The sequence below is a fragment of the Oryctolagus cuniculus genome, chromosome 10 (genome assembly GCF_964237555.1).
Source record: "Oryctolagus cuniculus chromosome 10, mOryCun1.1, whole genome shotgun sequence".
Classification (NCBI taxonomy): domain Eukaryota; kingdom Metazoa; phylum Chordata; class Mammalia; order Lagomorpha; family Leporidae; genus Oryctolagus; species Oryctolagus cuniculus.
Genome location: NC_091441.1, coordinates 116,205,596 through 116,222,931, shown reverse-complemented (window position 1 = coordinate 116,222,931; position 17,336 = coordinate 116,205,596).

Sequence of the window (17,336 nt, the reverse complement as noted above, 5' to 3'; positions counted from 1 at the left end):
GTTTGTGTCAGCGGCGTCCATCCGTGCCCAGGAAGTCGGCGAGCCGGGTACTGCGGGGGCGGCCGATCTAGTGATGCGCAGTGTCCCCAGCTGACACCGGGCCCTCACTGCCTGGCCAAGGGAGCGGAAAGTGGGCCTGGAAAAAAAAGAATGAGGAGGAGGAGGAGGGCGGAGGGCGGAGGGCGGAGGAAGGCAGGAATCTGTTCACCCTGACAGCTCTGGGACTCTGGCCCTGGCCCTGGGCAGCTCTGTCACTCGGCCGCTCTGGACCTCACCTGTTAGTTACACCTGCCCCGGCGTGCAGGCGCAAAACGAGGGTCTGCAGTGAGCAGGCTCTGTGCAGAGCCCAGGGAACAGGCCGGGGGTGGCACATTGCGTTCCCTTGGACGTCAGCTCTGCTCGGTAGCAAACTGCCTGACCACTGTGTTGGGAAGGATTCTGAAGCAGAGGCTATGCTGAGCCGGAAAGAGTTCTGTGATGGCCTGCCAAGGTGCGAGGTGGAGGCGGCCACACCTATGCTGTGCGTGTTTGACATTTCTGTCCGAAATGGCTCTTCATTAAGATTCTTTTATTTGAAAGTCAGAGAGACAGATAGAGCAGAGAAGGGAGAGACAGAAAGATCTTCGATGCGCTGGTTCACTCCCCAAACGGCAACACCCAGGGCAGGACCAGGCCAAAGCCAGGAGCCAGGAACTTCACGCGGCCCAAGCACCTGGGCCAGGAGCATTAGCAGGGAGCTGGATGGGAAGTGGAGCAGCCGGGACTGGAACTGGTGCCCACATGGGATGCTGGCGCTGCAGACTGTGCCACAGCGCCAGCCTCTCTATGGCTCCCGGACAGAATTACTGTCCTGTTTTCTTCTTGAGCCGAAGCCAAAACCACTCTCAGAAGAGTGATGGCCACGGGGCCAGGCTGTGGAGGAGGGGCTGGCCCTTCCTCTTGGCAAAGGTGGGCCAATCCGGGACTGGGTCTGGGGCCAGAGACGGGGGTCCCAGGGCTGACGCTCATGGCTGCTGGGCGGCCCCTGCCGCGTGGCTCTGAGACTCAGCTTCTCCACCTGGTGGCACCCGTCTCCCTCTGGGGTCCCCAGGTCACGTGCTCCCCGGGAGACCCAGGGGCAAACCAAGGGCACTGGACCCATTCGCCTGGACCGTCGGCCACTGCGGGCCTCTTGCGTGCCTGCTCCTGTCCCCGCCTGGCACCCACACAGCTCTGCAGGGGCTGGGAAGGAGGGAACGCACGCCATCTCCACCCCTGCGATTGTTCCAGAACCTCAGAGCACCACACGTGGGCACACTCGTCCCTCGGGGCACCGGTCCCTGCCCAGCATCTCAGAGCCCATCTGGGGGGCACCGACGTCTCTGGGCTGCAGACACCGCAGGGCGGGGGGTGTGAGGGGACGTGGCTGGGGCGCGGGCAGCCGACTCAGGCCCTGCTGGGCCTCAGTTTCCCCCGTGCGGGCCCTGGCAGCTGTGGGACTAAGGTGGCGTAAAATGCACGATCGTGTTCTGCAAACATCGGAGCATGAGACGTCCCCTCGCCCACGTCCTCCCCGGGGTCACGAGGCACAGCCAGAGCAGGGCTGGGGAGCAGGCGGCCACCCCACCCACATCCCGGCCTCAGTGCAGCGGAGCCGCGGTGATGCGCCAATCACACTGCGTTCCTTCAGGCCCCAGGGCCTTTGCACAAGCAGCACCTTCCGTCTGGTAAACTCCCACACGCGCATCAGGACCCTTCCTCCAGGAAGCCTGCCTGTCCGACCCCGTCACTGGGCTTCCGTGGGCCTCTGTGCTAGAAAAACTCAACCAGAATGGGCGCAGAGTCATGAAAGCGATTTCGCGCGTGCGTCCGCCCGCCCGGCGCGCAGTAGGTGCTTCGCTGGCTGGCGCTGGCACGTGAGCTTGGGCCTCTGCCTTCCCCTCGCTGCCCCGGCACTGGCTGTGTCTCGGACGTTCCCAGAGTGAGCCAGGCCGCCCCCGGCTGCCCCCATGATGCTGTGTCTCTGTGTGTCGGGGGTGCGGCCACGGAGGGGCAGTGGTCACCGGGCGCCAACCGGGAGCCCCGAGGGCCGCCTGTCACCATGGAGATAGGGCCCGTCAGTGAATGAATAAACGTGGCCCATTTTCCTGCCTTTGTTCTGAGCCTCCCTGCGGCTTCCTGCTGTCGGCCCCAGCTGTGGGGAAGGGGAATTTGCCTGATAGCGCGGAGCCGCCGCCTGGCAGCGCCGAGCCTGCGGCCGAACAAGCTGTACTTTGTTCCTGTGGGAAAGCCCAGCCTCTCGGCGAGAGCCCTCTCCCCGGCCGCCCGGCCTGCGGCTCGGCCAGGCAGACAAAGCCTCCGTCCGCCGGCGACAGCTCACGGCCCCTACATCCACCCCCGTGTCTGCCGGGGGACCCACAATCTGGGGGCCGAATCCTGGCCATCCCTTGGTCCTCTGCCCTGGAGGGCCAGGTGGGCGCCACCTGGCAGGAGTCTCCCCACCTAGGGAGCGGTGTGCACAGAGCCCAGCAGGTGAGCACTGGAGGCCCGGAAGCAGCCTCACCCATCCCTGCACAGTGGCCTGGGGCTCCCCAGACCCTGGCCCTGCCAGGCCCTGCTTGGCCCGGCACTGTCCCGGTGCAGGGTGGGCTCCTGATGGCACAAAGAGCAAACGGCAGCCTTGGCCTCCTCGGCCTGCAGGCCAGGCTGAGCCCAGCTGTCTGTCGCCTCCTGGGGAGCCTGAGTTTACCCAGCACTGCTCGTGAGCTGCCCCCCGTCGAGCACATCCCGAGGCCCCCCTGCTGAGGAGGGTCTTCGCGCCACGTGTGCACACCGGGGGCCCTGGTGGAATGTGTGACACAGATTCCAGATAAACTACTTTAAAACCACCTGGGATCCAGGTAAAACCTCCTCTGGGCCACATCTGACCGCCTGCTTGGGACCTGTCCCCTGTGTTGTCAGAGGTAACAACACCGCCATTTCTCAGAGGAGGACGCTGGATATTTGGGGTCAAGTCTTTAAGGTGCATGGCTCACCCTGCCAGCTCCTGCAGCAGAGCCTGTGACCAGGACGTGAGGGTGCAGGGTCCCAGAGAAACCCGCCGGGGTGGGAGGGGGCCAGGGATGGGGCGGCCAATGACAGGTGTGACGTCCAGCCAGCGGCCTCCGCGGGCAACTAGAGCTCCACCCTGCCGGCCATGTCCCCTGGCGCAGCAGGGGTCAGAGAAAAGGCCATTCATCCCAGGGAGGCACGGCTGACGGATGTCTCCCCGTTTCTGGGGTGGGGGAGACCCCAGGGAAGTGTTGGAGAGGCAGAGAGTATCCCATAGGGGACGGCGACCCTCATGCATGATGGGTGACACGTGGCCCGCTGGGTGAGGCGCCCGCGGAGCCGCAGCCCTGCACAGGTGTCTGTCGAGTCCCTGGTGAGCTCTGTGGACACACATGCTGTGCCCACACCCACCCCAGGGTGCAGCTCGGCCACGTGCAGCTCCTCCAGCTCCCCGGGGACTCCGCGTGGAGCTGTAACCTGAGACGCTGCCTGGGAAGGCCCCGGCAGTGACCCTGCTGACCGCGCCCTCCCTCAAGGCCGATGCTGACGTGGCAGGGTCGGAGCGGCCCTGAGAGAAGACACCTGTTTATTCAAGTGCTTCCCAAACCCTCCTCACCAGGGCACCCCATCATCTGCAGGCCTCTGGACCTTGGGGAAAATGGCCGCCCGCGGGGCACCCACCAGGCCAGGCGCCTCCAGAACCCACAGGGGGAGGGGCTCCCAGGCAGTGGGAGTGGCCCTTCCTAGGCAGGATGGCCACAGAAGAAGACCGCACCCGCTGAAACATTCACTTCCCACGCTGGCCTCTGGCTTGCCCATGTGACTTGCTCCGGCCAATGAAATGTGAGAGGAAATGGCCACATGACTAACTCTGGCCAATGAGATGAGAGGAAATGGCCATGTGACTAGCTCTGGCCAATGAGACATGAGAGGAATTGGCCATGTGACTAGCTCTGGCCAATGAGACGTGAGAGGAATTGGCCATGTGACTAGCTCTGGCCAATGACATGTGAGAGGAAAGAGCCTATGGCCCTCTGGGTAGAAGCTTTGAGAGCCGCCGCGTGGTCACGGAGTCCTCTGCTTTCCTTTCATCGCGAGGCAGCAGCGCCGCAGACAGGAGCTGCTCCGCTGAGCTGGGCCCAGAGTGCAGGGGGCGTGGACCCAGGAACAGCCGAAACCCAGAGGCCGAGGGATGTGAACCTGCAGGTCGTGGCCACCCGGGGCCACTTGGGGCCACGGCGGAGCCTCTGCCATGGGACGCAGCCTCGGACGCAGCCGGCCTGAGCGTGCGGGCCGCGGGTGTCCTCTGCCCACCCCCTCTGGAGCCCGCGTCTCACTGAAACACACAAACGCGCTCAAGGAGCCTTTGAGTTCCACCCTCGTGGTGACCTTCCGAGCTGGGGTCCCCTGCGCAGGCTGCCACGGCCGATCGGAAGCTCAGACGCACAACCGGACGCCTTTCCCGGAGGAGACGCCTAACCTTTAAAGCCGCCTCTCGGAACTCGGCTGTGCGGAAGCAATGCTCGGGGGGGGACGGGGCGTGGAAATCAGTGAGTGCTATTTTCAGCCCCTGCCCTCTCACACAAGGCTGCGGTCACCCACCTGCAGGGCACGGCTCCGTGGAAATGTCTGGGCAGTCACTCGCGCGGGACCACGCGGAGCCTGCTCTGGGCACGGTGGGGCAGCAGAGAGGAAGGCGTGTCCTGGCCCCAGACACCCCGTCCGTCCGCTGACTTCCACCCCCTCAACCACCCTGTCCCCATGCCTGCACCTCCACCATAAAGCTGTGTCCCTGCGCCTCTGGGCCTCACCAAGTGGCCAGTGTGGCTGGTGTCAAGTTGGAGGATTGAAAGGGGGGTGCTCAAGGGCGGGAAGTGGACCGGACGTCCACTCCAGGCCCAGGCCAGAGAGCGGCTGTGCCAAGAATAAGCCCAGCACTGCAGGCCTGCTTAGGGCTTGGGAGGAACACAGCAGGAATTTCACTGGCAGAGGCTGTAGGTCAACTACTAAAACTGCTTCCTCCTTTAGCAAAGGGCTTCCGTGGTTGAGGGCTGAAGCTTCAACCAGGCAGCAGCGGGCAGGGAGCCAGCCCGAGCCACCTTCTGAGGCCCAGCCGCCATCCCACCCTCACAGGACTCCCCTCCACACGGCGGCCAAAGGCACGGAGCCACCCGGGCAGCAGACACTTGAAAACTTATTTTTCCAAGCCAGCTCTCTGCTGTGGCCCAGGCAAGCAGTGGAAGATGGCCCAAGCGCTTGGGCCCCTGCACCTGTGTGGGAGGACTGGCGGAAGCTCTTGGCTCCTGGCTTGGGATCGGCACAGCTCCAGCCACTGCAGCCATTTGGGGAGTGAACCAGCAGATGGAAGGCCTCTCTCTCTGTGTCTCTCCCTCTCTCTATCTCTAACTCTGCCTCTTAAACAAATCTTTAAAAAGAAAGACAAGTGATTTGTTTTCTTGCCAGCAGGGAGCAAGTGAAAAAGAGGCATCAAGGGAAGTGGACTGGGGCGTGGGGGGTGGAGACAAAGCCCTCCAGCTTCCCTGTGCTCTGAGGAAGAAGAGGCATTAAGGTGCTGCAGGCAGCCGGGCAGAGCAGGTGTCTCCACGGCCCACCCTTAGCGGACTCCCAGAGGGACATGGCTCCCAAAGGACTCAGGGTGAGACATCTGAGCCAGAGGCAGGGTGCCTTCAAACAGGCCCTAGATTGATAGAGTGTCCGTCATATACAAAGAGCTCCCACAAATCAATAAGAAGACAGGAAGTCTAATAGATACCTGGGCAAGACTCTTTGAACAGGCTCTTCACAAAGAGAACTGCGAAGGTGAGGGGGCTCAACCTCACGACTGGCCAGCCAAGGGCCGATTAAGACAATGAGCACCACACCAGCGGACAGAGGCCAGGGCTTGGACCCAGACACTGCTGTGCTCATTCACAGCAAGTTAAAAAGCAGCCGGGGAGAACCAAGGGTGGTGCCAGGGGAGCGGGGCTGGGACCTGAATGACGAGGGGGCTCTGGGATGCTGGTGCCAGAAGCTTCGTGACTTGGGTGCAGGCATCGGGGGTGGCGGATGATGCGGCAGTGAGACCTGCTGAGCGCCAGGGCTGTGCGTTCCCTTTTCGGTGAATGCCAGGGGAAACGCCCAGGAAGCTCCCCCTGCGTCCATCCGCTCCACGTTTGCACGTCTGAGGGCTGACGGCACTCTGCAAGAAATCTCTCCCCAGAAACAAGTGCCTGACCACCTTCCCACCCCGTCTCGCCACCTGCAGGGTCACACGCACACCCTGAGAAAGTCGTACAGGGGGCAGAGCTGCAGGAAGGGGGGCTGGCCCCGGGCAGCACCTGTGCCCCCCCCCCCAGGCTCAGCACAAGGGCTGCCTGCTCTGGGCCCCACCTGCAGTCTCTCCTGTCTGTGTCCATGGAGATGGGGAGAGGGTGCCCCCGGCCCCTACACAGAGGAGGAAGCCCAGGCTCCAAGAGCAGGCAGAACGTCCACAAAGCCCATGGCAGGGACGGCCGGATGTGACGCCTCTCTGCCCGCTCTGAGCCCCGGGTGGCTCTGTCAGGTCAGAGGCCACGTTCCCGTCTCTGTAGCGCATCACAGCCCTGATACCAGGGAGGAATGATGACCGAGGCCCAGCGCCCTCTCTCATCAACCACACATTCTCGCCCTCCCATCTGTCACCGTTCTGCTCCCTCAGACCCGCATCGTGCCTCTGCCGAAGCTGTCTGCAGCCTGGCACAGGCACCTGGCGGCGGCTGGGGGACTTCCGACCTCCTGATGGTGGGCCTGGAGCAGCCCTTCAGACATGCATGGACCCAAGTCCTGGCACGCGACCGAGTGGGGACGCCAGGCACACATCACAGCGAGGCTGTGTGCACTGGGGTTGTCCTTGGGAAGGGCATCTGAATGTGGGGGCAGAAGCAGGTGTCAGCCGTGGCCTCCATGAGGCTGGGGACAGTCATGTGGGGCTCCTCCCTTTCCCCTGATCCAGGGACCCAGGAGCCCTGCCCCATCTCCTCTCTGCCTTGGGGAACAGCTCAGCCCCCTAAGGCGGGACGGTGGCCAGGAAGCCACCTCCCTCCCAGCTTCAATCTTCACACACAGATCACAGCCCATCCGGGACCCGTGGATCTCACAGCCGCCCTCAGCATCATGTTTGCGAGCCTCTGAAACCTGGCAGAGTGAACCTCCCAGGCCCCACCCTGCAGACTGAGGATGGGGTTCGGCTCGGGTTGCGGCTAGGCTTCTGTGTCCCCACGTGATCCGGGCACCGTCCCTCCTGGGTCAGTCACGGCCTCTCGGGAGCACACGCGGGAAGGTAGCAGGTTTTTTCCATTTGAGGTTTTGCTAACCTGATAGAGCGTGCCATTTTGCTACATGAGGATACTTCAAAATGTTAGAGGACATGGAACTAACAGGTTTATTATGGTGCCAAAAATTGACTTCTAGGCATGCGAGATGTCTTCCAAAACTTCATGCAAAATGCACGCTTTAAAAAATTATGCATGGATGAGAAGACCTCTTTCTCTCTCTGCCTCTCCTCTGTGTAACTCTGACTTTCAAATAAAATAAATAAATCTGGACTTAAATAAACACCTTTTTTTATTATGTGAGACAGAGAGAGAGAGAGAGCTCCTAGCTGCTAGTTCATCACCCAGACACTCACAAGGGCTGGAACTGGACCAGGCTGAAACTGGGAGCCGGGAACTCAACCCAGGTCTCCTGTGGGTGGCAGGAATGTGGCTTTACGAGTCATTCCCACGGCCTGCCAGGGAGGCGGGAAGTTGGAGTCAGGACGGAAGCTAGGAGTCAAACCCTGGATCCTTGACATGAGATGCAGGCAACGGCCCAGTGCCCACCCTCAACCTCACTTTCCACTCCAGTTCTCCATGGCCTTTTGGATGTGCCCCACCAAGCATGCACTGCGCGGCCATCAGTCAAGGGAACCCTTGCGTCCATCAGCCCACTCGTTCCTCACTTTCTCGCGGGTGTAGTTAACAGCATTGCACTACACGTTTCAGAGTCACTGGAAGAGAGCATTCTGGGTGGAAACCAGCATCGTACACTCCTCCCAGGGGAGTGGGGTAGGGCGGGAGAAACCCCAGCCCCCCAAGTTCCCCTGCCAGGCCCCAAAGCCAGTTCCCAACTCTGCCTGAAGCAGAAACTCTGGCGTCGCTGCGTCTGTGACGGGTGGGCGGGCCCACGGAGGCCTGGACTTTGTGGCGGGGCTCCCGACCCCCGACCCCCACTTGGGGAGAGGGCTAGGCCCTGGAGGGAGGCATGCTCAGCCCTAGCCCACACAACACAGGCAGGAAAGGCCCGGCGGTTGCTGTGCCTGGGTCCAGGCCCCCACAGGTGCTCCACTGCCCCCACCCCATGTAGCTTGGCTAAGGGGGATCAAGGAAGATGGTGGACAACTGCCGTCAAGCCCAGCTTAAGGCCAGCTGGCCCAGGGGTCTCCCGGCTCCCTGCTGCATGGCCCACTCTCCTCTGCGGTGGAGCGCCTCTTGGCTGCAGGTCGGGGGGCACACAAAGGCCCTCCCACAGGGACAGTAATCTATTACCTCCTGGCCAGCAATGGCCCTGGGGAGGCTGGGCTGCAGCCCAGGGCTGAGCAGTCCCAGGGGACACTGGGGAGGCCTCTGGGGCTGCTGGCTGTAGGGAAGGCTGCCAAGGGGCCTTTCAGCTCCAGGAAACCCTGGGACGGCGAGCTTCGTCCCCGGCTCCCCGGCAGCAAGTGCGTCCAGCGAGGGCTCAGCCAGGGGCATCTGGGAGGCAGGGATCAGTCGCCCACAGGTACCCAGGCCACGTCCCAAACAACAGCACCAGGTGGAAGGCTCAGGTGAGGCCGCACCCACAAGAGTGGGCGCCCTGGTCTCATTCGCCTGTGCCGTCCTGGGGTGGGGCGGGGGCTGAACTTGGGGAAGGTGCGCAGCTGTGCCTGGTGGCTGGGATGCGGCCTAGACACCTGTCAGAAGCATCTGTCAGAACACAGAGGGGTTGGGTGGGGGTCAGAGGCACCTGCCCGCTGGGTCTCCTCATGTGGCTCAGCTTGCAGGGAGAGACTGGATGGTGGTGCCCAGGCTGCCTGTGTTTCCTGCAGGAGTCCAGAGATTGGTGTGAACCTGGGGCTTTGTGGCCAACGCCGTGAGAGGGTTGGAAGGTGAAAGGATTCTACAGAGATGGAGGTGAGGGCACAGAGGGGCCCTGCCTGCCTCTGGGGCCGCCCCAGGGGCGGAGCCCATCTGTCCTCTCTCTTCACCCCTTTCTCGGTCCTTTCTAAGTTTGTGTCCAGACCACCTCGTTCCAACCCAGCAAAGAAGGCCAAGAGCTCACAGCGGGTCACTGCTGCCCGTGAGAATGTGGGAGCAGGTGCCTGCGCGTGCTCGGTGGCCAGGGGCCAGGGCACTTCCTGCAGGGAACGGGGCCTCCCTTGAGGCTGGCCTTGCCAGGGAGGGAAGGCCTTTCTCCCCTTGTACAGTTCCTGGAAGACCCAGCCAGGATGTCACTGAGTGTCGTCTCCACACAGGTGAAGCAAAGGTGGCCGAGGGCTGCCCGGAACAGCAGCGCCTTCCAGCCGCTGCTTGGGGTCCCACACTCGTGGCCGGAGAGCGAGGTATGGAGGAGTGGGAAGGGTGCTGGGCAGGGCCAGTGACGGTCGGACCAGGGCAGCACAGAGACGCCGCACAGAGGAGTGCGGGAGGGGGGCGTGCTCTGGGCACAGAAAGTGCAGCCGACCCCAGCAGGGCAGCGGGAAGGCCCTCACCTGGCTGCAGAGGGCGGGGGAGGACGCTCGGCTCGGGGACCGCGGGGAGAGCCTGCAGCACCAGAGCTGAGAAGACGCTGAGCTTCCCACCAGGCACGACCGGGTTCGAAGCCGGTTCATGCTTCATAAGCTGTCTGACCTCAACCAGCGGATTTCACGTGGGCAGCCACGGTCTTCTCACCCGTGAAATGGGGACGGTGTGGGTGGCACGGGCTGACGATCCCTACGTGAAATGCGTGGGCTCGACATGCTTGCGACTGCAGAGCTGTTTGGGTGTGGGGAGATGTGTATAGACTTTCCTGGCTGAGCCTCCCTAACCCAGAAAGCCCAAGTCGGAAATGCTATGAAACCTGGAGATCTGGGAACCTCTTGTCGGTACTCAAAAAACGTTTCTGACTTGGAGCATTCGGGATTGCAGAGTCCTGCATTAGGGAGGCTGCACCTGTGCCCACTCTCGAGTGGTCAGGAGGACTGAACAGAAGCTGTCCTGCTGATACAGGGCCGGTGCTGTGGCGCAGTGGGTAAAGTCGAGTCCCGGCTGCTCCACTTCCAATCCAGCTCCCTGCTAATGTTCCGGGAGAGCAGCAGCAGATGGCCCAAGTCCACTCACGTGGGACACCCAGATGGCGCTCCAGGCTCCTGGCTTCAGCCTGGCCTAGCCCCAGCCATTGTGGCCATTTGGGGAGTGAACCAGTGGATGAACTACATCTCTGTCACTTTGCCTTGCACAGAAAATAAATCAAAGTGAAAAAGACATCACTATTGTTTTGAAGACCGCGCAGTCACTTGGCTAACGCGCGGGAGGAAGACGGGCGGCTGAGGTATCAGGAGGTCAGCGGCAGCTCAGGGAGCACCTGCTGCCCACGGCGCGCCAGCACACCCAGTTGCTCACCTGCTCAAGCAAGGACCTTGGATCAGCCACACGAGGCGACTGGACAGGCACAACCAGCGCCAGCAAGGGGCCACGTGGAGGGTGGGCAGGCAGCTTTCTGAGCCCCTTGGCGCCTGGCAGGCAGGGCCCTTGGCTTCACGGGAGCCAAACATGGGTTGCAGGACAGCACCCTGCAGCCCGTGTCTCCAGCCGGGGACTCTGCGGCTCCCTCTCGACGACTGGCCGAATGTTAAGTCACCTCTCCCCTGCCTCTGTGTATACAGCTGAATCTGTGGGACACAGACCTCCTGATTTGGGGGTACAGCCTTTTTAAAATTTTTATTTATTTATTTTTTGGACAGGCAGCGTGGACAGTGAGAGAGAGAGAGAGAGACAGAAAGGTCTTCCTTTGCCGTTGGTTCACCCCCTCAGTGGCTGCTGCAGCCGGTGCCCTGTGGCCGGTGCATCGCACTGATCCAAAGCCAGGAGCCAGGTGCTTTTCCTGGTCTCCCATGGGGTGCAGGGCCCAAGGACTGGGGCCATCCTCCTCTGCACTCCCCAGTCCACAGCAGAGAGCTGGCCTGGAAGAGGAGCAACCGGGACAGAATCCGGTGCCCTGACTGGGACTAGAACCCGGGGTGCTGGTGCCACAGGTGGAGGATTAGCCTAGTGAGCCGCGGCACCGGCCGGGGTACAGCCTTTGACCAAGGACAGCCCCACCTGCTAGCGGGGTTCCCGCACCCTCACCCCCCACACAACACGTACACTTGTGGGAGCAAAGGAAAACATGGGGCTGGAGCACGCTCCCCTTCAGCCTCTGCTCTCCTGCAGCCACGCCAGCCAGCTCTGCGGCAGAGAGGACTCCGGAGACTGTACCCACAGCCGGGGGCGCAGACTTGAGCCTGGCCCAGATTGGAGGGTGCAGAGCAAGAACGGCAAGAGCCCAGCTCCCGGAGCCTCCTCTGGGCGCCAGCCTCCTCCAGGTGTGAACAGTCACCTCCTGTTTTCCCTGATCCCATCACTCATTCAGCCAGGCCACGTGCCGCTGCCTCCAGACCACTTACATGTGCTTTGGTTTGGGGTGTGCTTCGCCTGACGGCACCGTATACTGATGCCTTCTCCCAGGTGGACCAGCGGATAGGACCAAGGGCGTGCACAGACCGTGACACAGGCTGAAAGCGTGGTGCAGGACAAATGCTACAGTCACGACTGAGACTTCCACGCGGGGAGTCTTCTCACTTGATGCTTAGTAAAGGCTGCATTTTCAAGCCTCTGGCTTTTGCTTAGTTCCCCAAGGAGGCTCCTTCCCCTTGCACTTGACCTTCAGACACCCAGAATGACCTGTGTCTCTTCCCACCACCTGGCAGCACAGCTAGCCACGGCGAGGGCAGGAGCCTGCAGGTTGCAGCCGGGACACACAGGGAAGCTGGAGGCCAGGGCCGAGGGACGCAGGGTGCAGCACCGGTCAGTCAGGTGCTAGGGCAATACCTGGCTGGGTACCAAGAACCAAGAATTCTGCATCACCTTGGGCTGATGTCCGAAAGCAAGGACCACAGAGCCAGAGGTTTCACCGTGAACCTCTCCACGCAGCCCAGGTTCACCAGGTGCTTCTGAAAGCAAAACTCACTCCCCCGGCAAGGAGCTGTGCACCTTGCCTCCCTCAGCACTTTTCTACACACGCACATCTCAACCTGTGACGTCGGCCGTGACTCTGGGGGTGGGGGCACAGGGTCCCTGTCCTCCTGGCAGTGCCCCGGGGGCTGGGCACAGAGCTGCGTGACATAAGCAGGACAACAGGGTAGGTTGGGCGGGGTTCAGAACAGCCTAGTGCTTAGGGCTGTGGCTCGGGACAAGCGAGCAAACCCTTCTGGGACCCACATAGCTGCAGGCTTGGCACCTGCTCGGGTTCCTCTCCCTGGGTGCCCTGCCTCTTCTTCCAGATCCCTGCTGGCTGCAGCCTTGCTCCCTGCTCCTGCGCGTGATGACTGGGGCTCTGGGCACAGCCTCGGTCCCAACCCCAGGGCCGTCACTGAGCGCAGTGGTCTCAGCCACGTTATCAAAACCTACTTAAGTCAGACCGCAGTGAACTTGCTCCTGCGCCAGCAGAAGAAAGACCCTGGGATCAGGCGCTCCTGGACCATCAACGACAGTCTAGGGACACTGCCCGGGCACAGGGGTGGTGGGAAGCCCAAGCCACAGCCCTGGGTGGGCTGGAACGAGGCTACAGCGCTGAGTGGGAGCCGTGGCCCTCGAGCTGTTACTGCTGCTCCAGGCGGACGGCACTTACGGGGCCCTCTCCCAGGCACTCCGCCATGCTCAGCCGACCATGCGCCTCTGCTTGCTTCTCTCAGCCACTTCCTCGGCCCCACGCCCACCTAGAGCCCAGTGATGCCTGGATACGTTCCTTGCCCTGACCTTTCCTGCAAACTCAGGCCCACACAGCCCGGAGCCTCCTGGACACAGCCCCTGGCAGCCCCGCAGGCGACACACACGTGATGTGTTCAGCACCAAAGCCGCCATTCCCTCTCCTCGCCGTCAGCCCTTTCTCCTGGGGCCGAGCGTAGGAAGGAGCACCCTCCCCCGCCAGGACCTGACCTCCAACCAGGCCACTCCTCTGTGTGTGTGGCAACACGGGCGGCGACGTGCACCTGCTGCTGGGATGACAGTGACAGCCCCGGCTCCTTACCTGGCCCCAACACCAAAATCTTGCACTTCACTTCCGCCAAAGGTGGCATTTCCAGAACAGAAGCGCCTGCTTGCCGTGAACCCAGATGCTCCCCCAAGAGCGGGGGCCTCATCAGCCCTTGGACGAGCTATGGTCCCAGGAGGAGATGGGCGCTCACACTCGAGGCTGCATCACAAGACCACTCACAAAGAGGAGAGCAGAGCCGAAAGCAGGCAGCAGTGTGGCGCTGCAGCACAGCGCACCTGGGAGCCAGCAGCAGCCCTGGCCCGCAGGGTCAGCAGGGGGTGACCTCCTGTACCCAGAGATGGCAGACTGCTGTGGCCTGGGGCAAAGGGGATCCAGGCACTGCTGGGTAATCAACACTCAACTCTCTGCCTTCACCCTCAGGTCTCTGCCACCTCTCTAACCAGCAGCAGCAGAGGCACAGCCACCTGCACAGTCAGCTTCCCAGGGCACAGAGCAGCATGGGGCAGGGGCCCAGTGGACCTGAAGGCCTGTGGGAGATGCCAGGACACCACCACGTCCCTGGCACCGGGGCCCAGCCAGCCGGATGCTGGAAAGAGAGCAACGGATCCACGGCATTTTTCCAGTGATATGCAGAGGACGGAGGCCAGCCGCCTTGGCCTGGCATTGAAGACCCTCATGAACCTAACCCCACCCCTCTTCCACCTGCCCTTGCTCAGCTTCCTGCTAGGACAGTGCCACTTACTGAAGGCAAGGCTCAGATGTCACCACCCCTGGGAAGCCTTCCCTGGCCGCCGGCTGCCAGAGACCTAACCCACACCTTGCCTTTACGAGGTTTGTTTTTAAAAACTGTAGGCAGGTATACATGTGCATATTTGAAGGGCAGAGAAACAGAGACAGGCAGACCTGCCATCTCCTGGCTCCCTCCTAGATGTCTGCAATAGCCAGGGCTGGGCCAGGCTGATGCCGAGAGCTGGGGACTAAGTCTGGGCTCCCACACAGATGGCAGGGACCCAGTGACTTGAGCCATCACCTACTGCCTACAGGGTGCACAGTAGCAGGAAGCTGGGATCAGAAGGGGAGTCAGGACTGGAGCCCAGACACTGGTACGGGATGTGGGCGTCCCCAGTGGCATCTTAACCAGCACGATGGGCGCCCAGCTCCTTGCCTCTGTCATCCATGCTCTGCTTCCTATGCAGCTCCCTTACCTGCCTCACCCTCTGCACCTCCAAGAGCAGCACCGCATTTCACCTCTACCCCCCGCATCTGATACACGTTAGCCCTCAGTAAGGCATCAGACAGCAAATTAACTTAAATAGAACCAACCCTGAGATGGGAGCACTCCAGACGCCTACACCAGAGGCAGTGACAGCAAGGGCTTCTTTACCTTCTGCATATTTTAAAAGATTTATTTATTTATTTGAAAGTCAGTTACAGAGAGTGGGAGGCAGGGAGAGGGAGAGGAAGGAGAGGGAGAGAGAGAAACCCTACATCCACTGGTTCACTTTGCAAACGGTGTCAATGGCCAGGGTCTCCCACACGAGTGGCAGGGTCCCAAGCACTTGGAGCATCCTCTGTGGCCTTCCCAGGCACATCAGGGAGAAGCTGCATCAGAAGTGGAATAGCCAGGACAGCAACCGGTGCCCATATGGGATGCCAGCGTCACAGGCAGCAGCTCAACCTGCTATGCCCCAATGCCGGCCGGCCCCACTTTCTGATTTTTAAGGAATGAACATGGTATCTTACGGACTTGAGACCCAAGTGGACCTGACTTTGCTATTATATAAGGGCAGCGCTGAAGTAAAAGACTGGAAGTGGCTTCAGTTCAGACCTAAGCAAAACCAGACGGAGAAGCTGGCCCCGAGGGGAGGAGCTGCCGCCGACAGGGGAGCGTGCGGCTCACTACTCCTGCCTACAGGCTCAGGCACCCCAAGCGGCTGGCACTGCAAGCCGCCGCGGAGAGGGAAGGTTTGCAGCCGTCTTGCGCACAGGGAGGCACCGTGCAGACACGGGGTATAAACTTGCCTTCCTTCTGATGTTTCTCAATCTAATTTCCATGCAAATAGCAGAGGACGTGCCTCAGTGTGGGCTCTGGGATTTCTCTGAGCACCAGGCAGCTGGCTGATAGTGGGGGTGGGACAGCGTCCAGGGACACTTAAGGAACTCCAGGAGTACCGAGGAAGGCAAATACGCTGTGCTGAGAGCCCTGAGTGTCCCGGGCAAGCAAATGAGCCGGCTCGGGGCAGAGCGTGTGCCTGTCCTGCGGCCTCCGAGTGGCTCTGCTCCCCAGGATGCGTGATCATGGAAGGGCCTTCACTGGGACATCACTCACATGCCTCTAAAGTGGGGCCTTGGAGCCAGCACTGTGGTGCAGCAGGTTAAAGCCCTGGCCTGAAGCACTGGCATCCCATATGGGCGCCGGTTCTAGTCCCGGCTGCTCCTCTTCTGATCCGGCTCTCTGCTGTGGCCTGGAAAAGCAGTAGAAGATGGCCCAAGTGCTTGAAGTGGAGGAAGCTCCTGGCTCCTGGCTTCGGATCAGCGCAGCTCCGGCCGTTGCGGCCATCTGGGGAGTGAACCAGCGGATGGAAAACCTCTCTCTCTGTCTCTACCTCTCTCTGTAACTCTGTCTTTCAAATGAATAAAATAAATCTTTAAAAAAAAATAAAGTGGGGCCTTAAATAGTAGGAGAGAGCGGCCCCGCTCTCTGCACCCTCGGGGGTGAATGACGCGGCGAGGACAAAGGCAGGACTGAGCTGCCCGGGACCTGGCCAGCCTCACCCGTGCCAGGTGTGGGGAGAGCAGCCTTATAGCATCAGCTCGAGGAACCTCTGTTGGAGCGTGGTGCTCGAGAACCAGCTTCGCCCGTGGGTGGGAAGAAGGGGGTGGGGAACAGGGCAGGAGCGCCGTCGGCACAGGAAGCTCTCGCGTTGCTGATCGTCTCATTTGAAAGGGGCAATTAACCTCCTTCTGTCTGGTGATGGCAAATGAGCAGCTCGAGGCCTGCAAATAAGCAGTGTGCGGTCCCCGGGCAGAGCAGCAAGCCGCCGAGCTCGGTCCCTGCAGGCACGCAGAGGCCCCGAGGAGCAGGGCAGCTGGCACAGCGCACACACACGAGGGGGCACAGCGTGGCTGGGAGCTGTCCCCACGCTGCTCCACGTCTCACACCCAGGTCCTGTATGTCAGAGTCGCTGCAGCCTCACTACTGTGGTGTTGATGGTTAGACCTTCCCCCAAGGAAAGAAAAGTTATAAACAAACCTATACAGGTGTCCTGCAAAAAGGACATGGAAACTGGAGTTAAAATAGAAGTTTATTTTGATGCAAAAAAGCTTGAAATCCACCACGCATGTTTTCCACAAACTTTTTGATGATCCCCTTCTATGCATGAATTTCCAAATATTTTGCACCAAAACAGACTCCTACTTTAACTCCATTTTCCTTGAAGTTTTTGCAGGGCCCTCAGATGTGGGTAGCTGACAAACACTGCCTCCCCTAGTGGCCATCTCTGTAACTGCAGGCCTGGGCACCTTGGCAAAGGCACTTGGACAATGACTATGGATGCTTTGATTCTACAAGGAATCCTGGTTCTGTTTGCCCCGGGCCAGAAGGGCGTCTTTGCCAACCAGGGGAGCTCCCTGCCAGCTGCTCTGGACCCCGTGGGAGGAAGACTCCGAGAAGGCGACATTTCCCACTCATCTCAGAAGGCGGCCAAGAAGGAGAACCCTTGGGTGCTCCAAGCATCGTGAAGCACACACTTAGCAGCTAGGAGGCACCATCAGACCCCCGAAGGTGCCGGGACGGCTGTGCTACACCTGTCCGGCGGTCACCTGTGCTGGCGCAGCTAAAGCAAACCCGCCAGTGGGACATGGGAGGGGAGCTGACACCAATGCTCCACGGGGAATGTCTAGGAAAACATCACGTCCAGGAAAACAACTCAGAAAAACAGAAGGGAAGAGGGAAGGGAGGGAGGAAGGAAGGGCGGAGGAGACCCAACGGTCCTATGTTCTTATTCCCTTTGAGA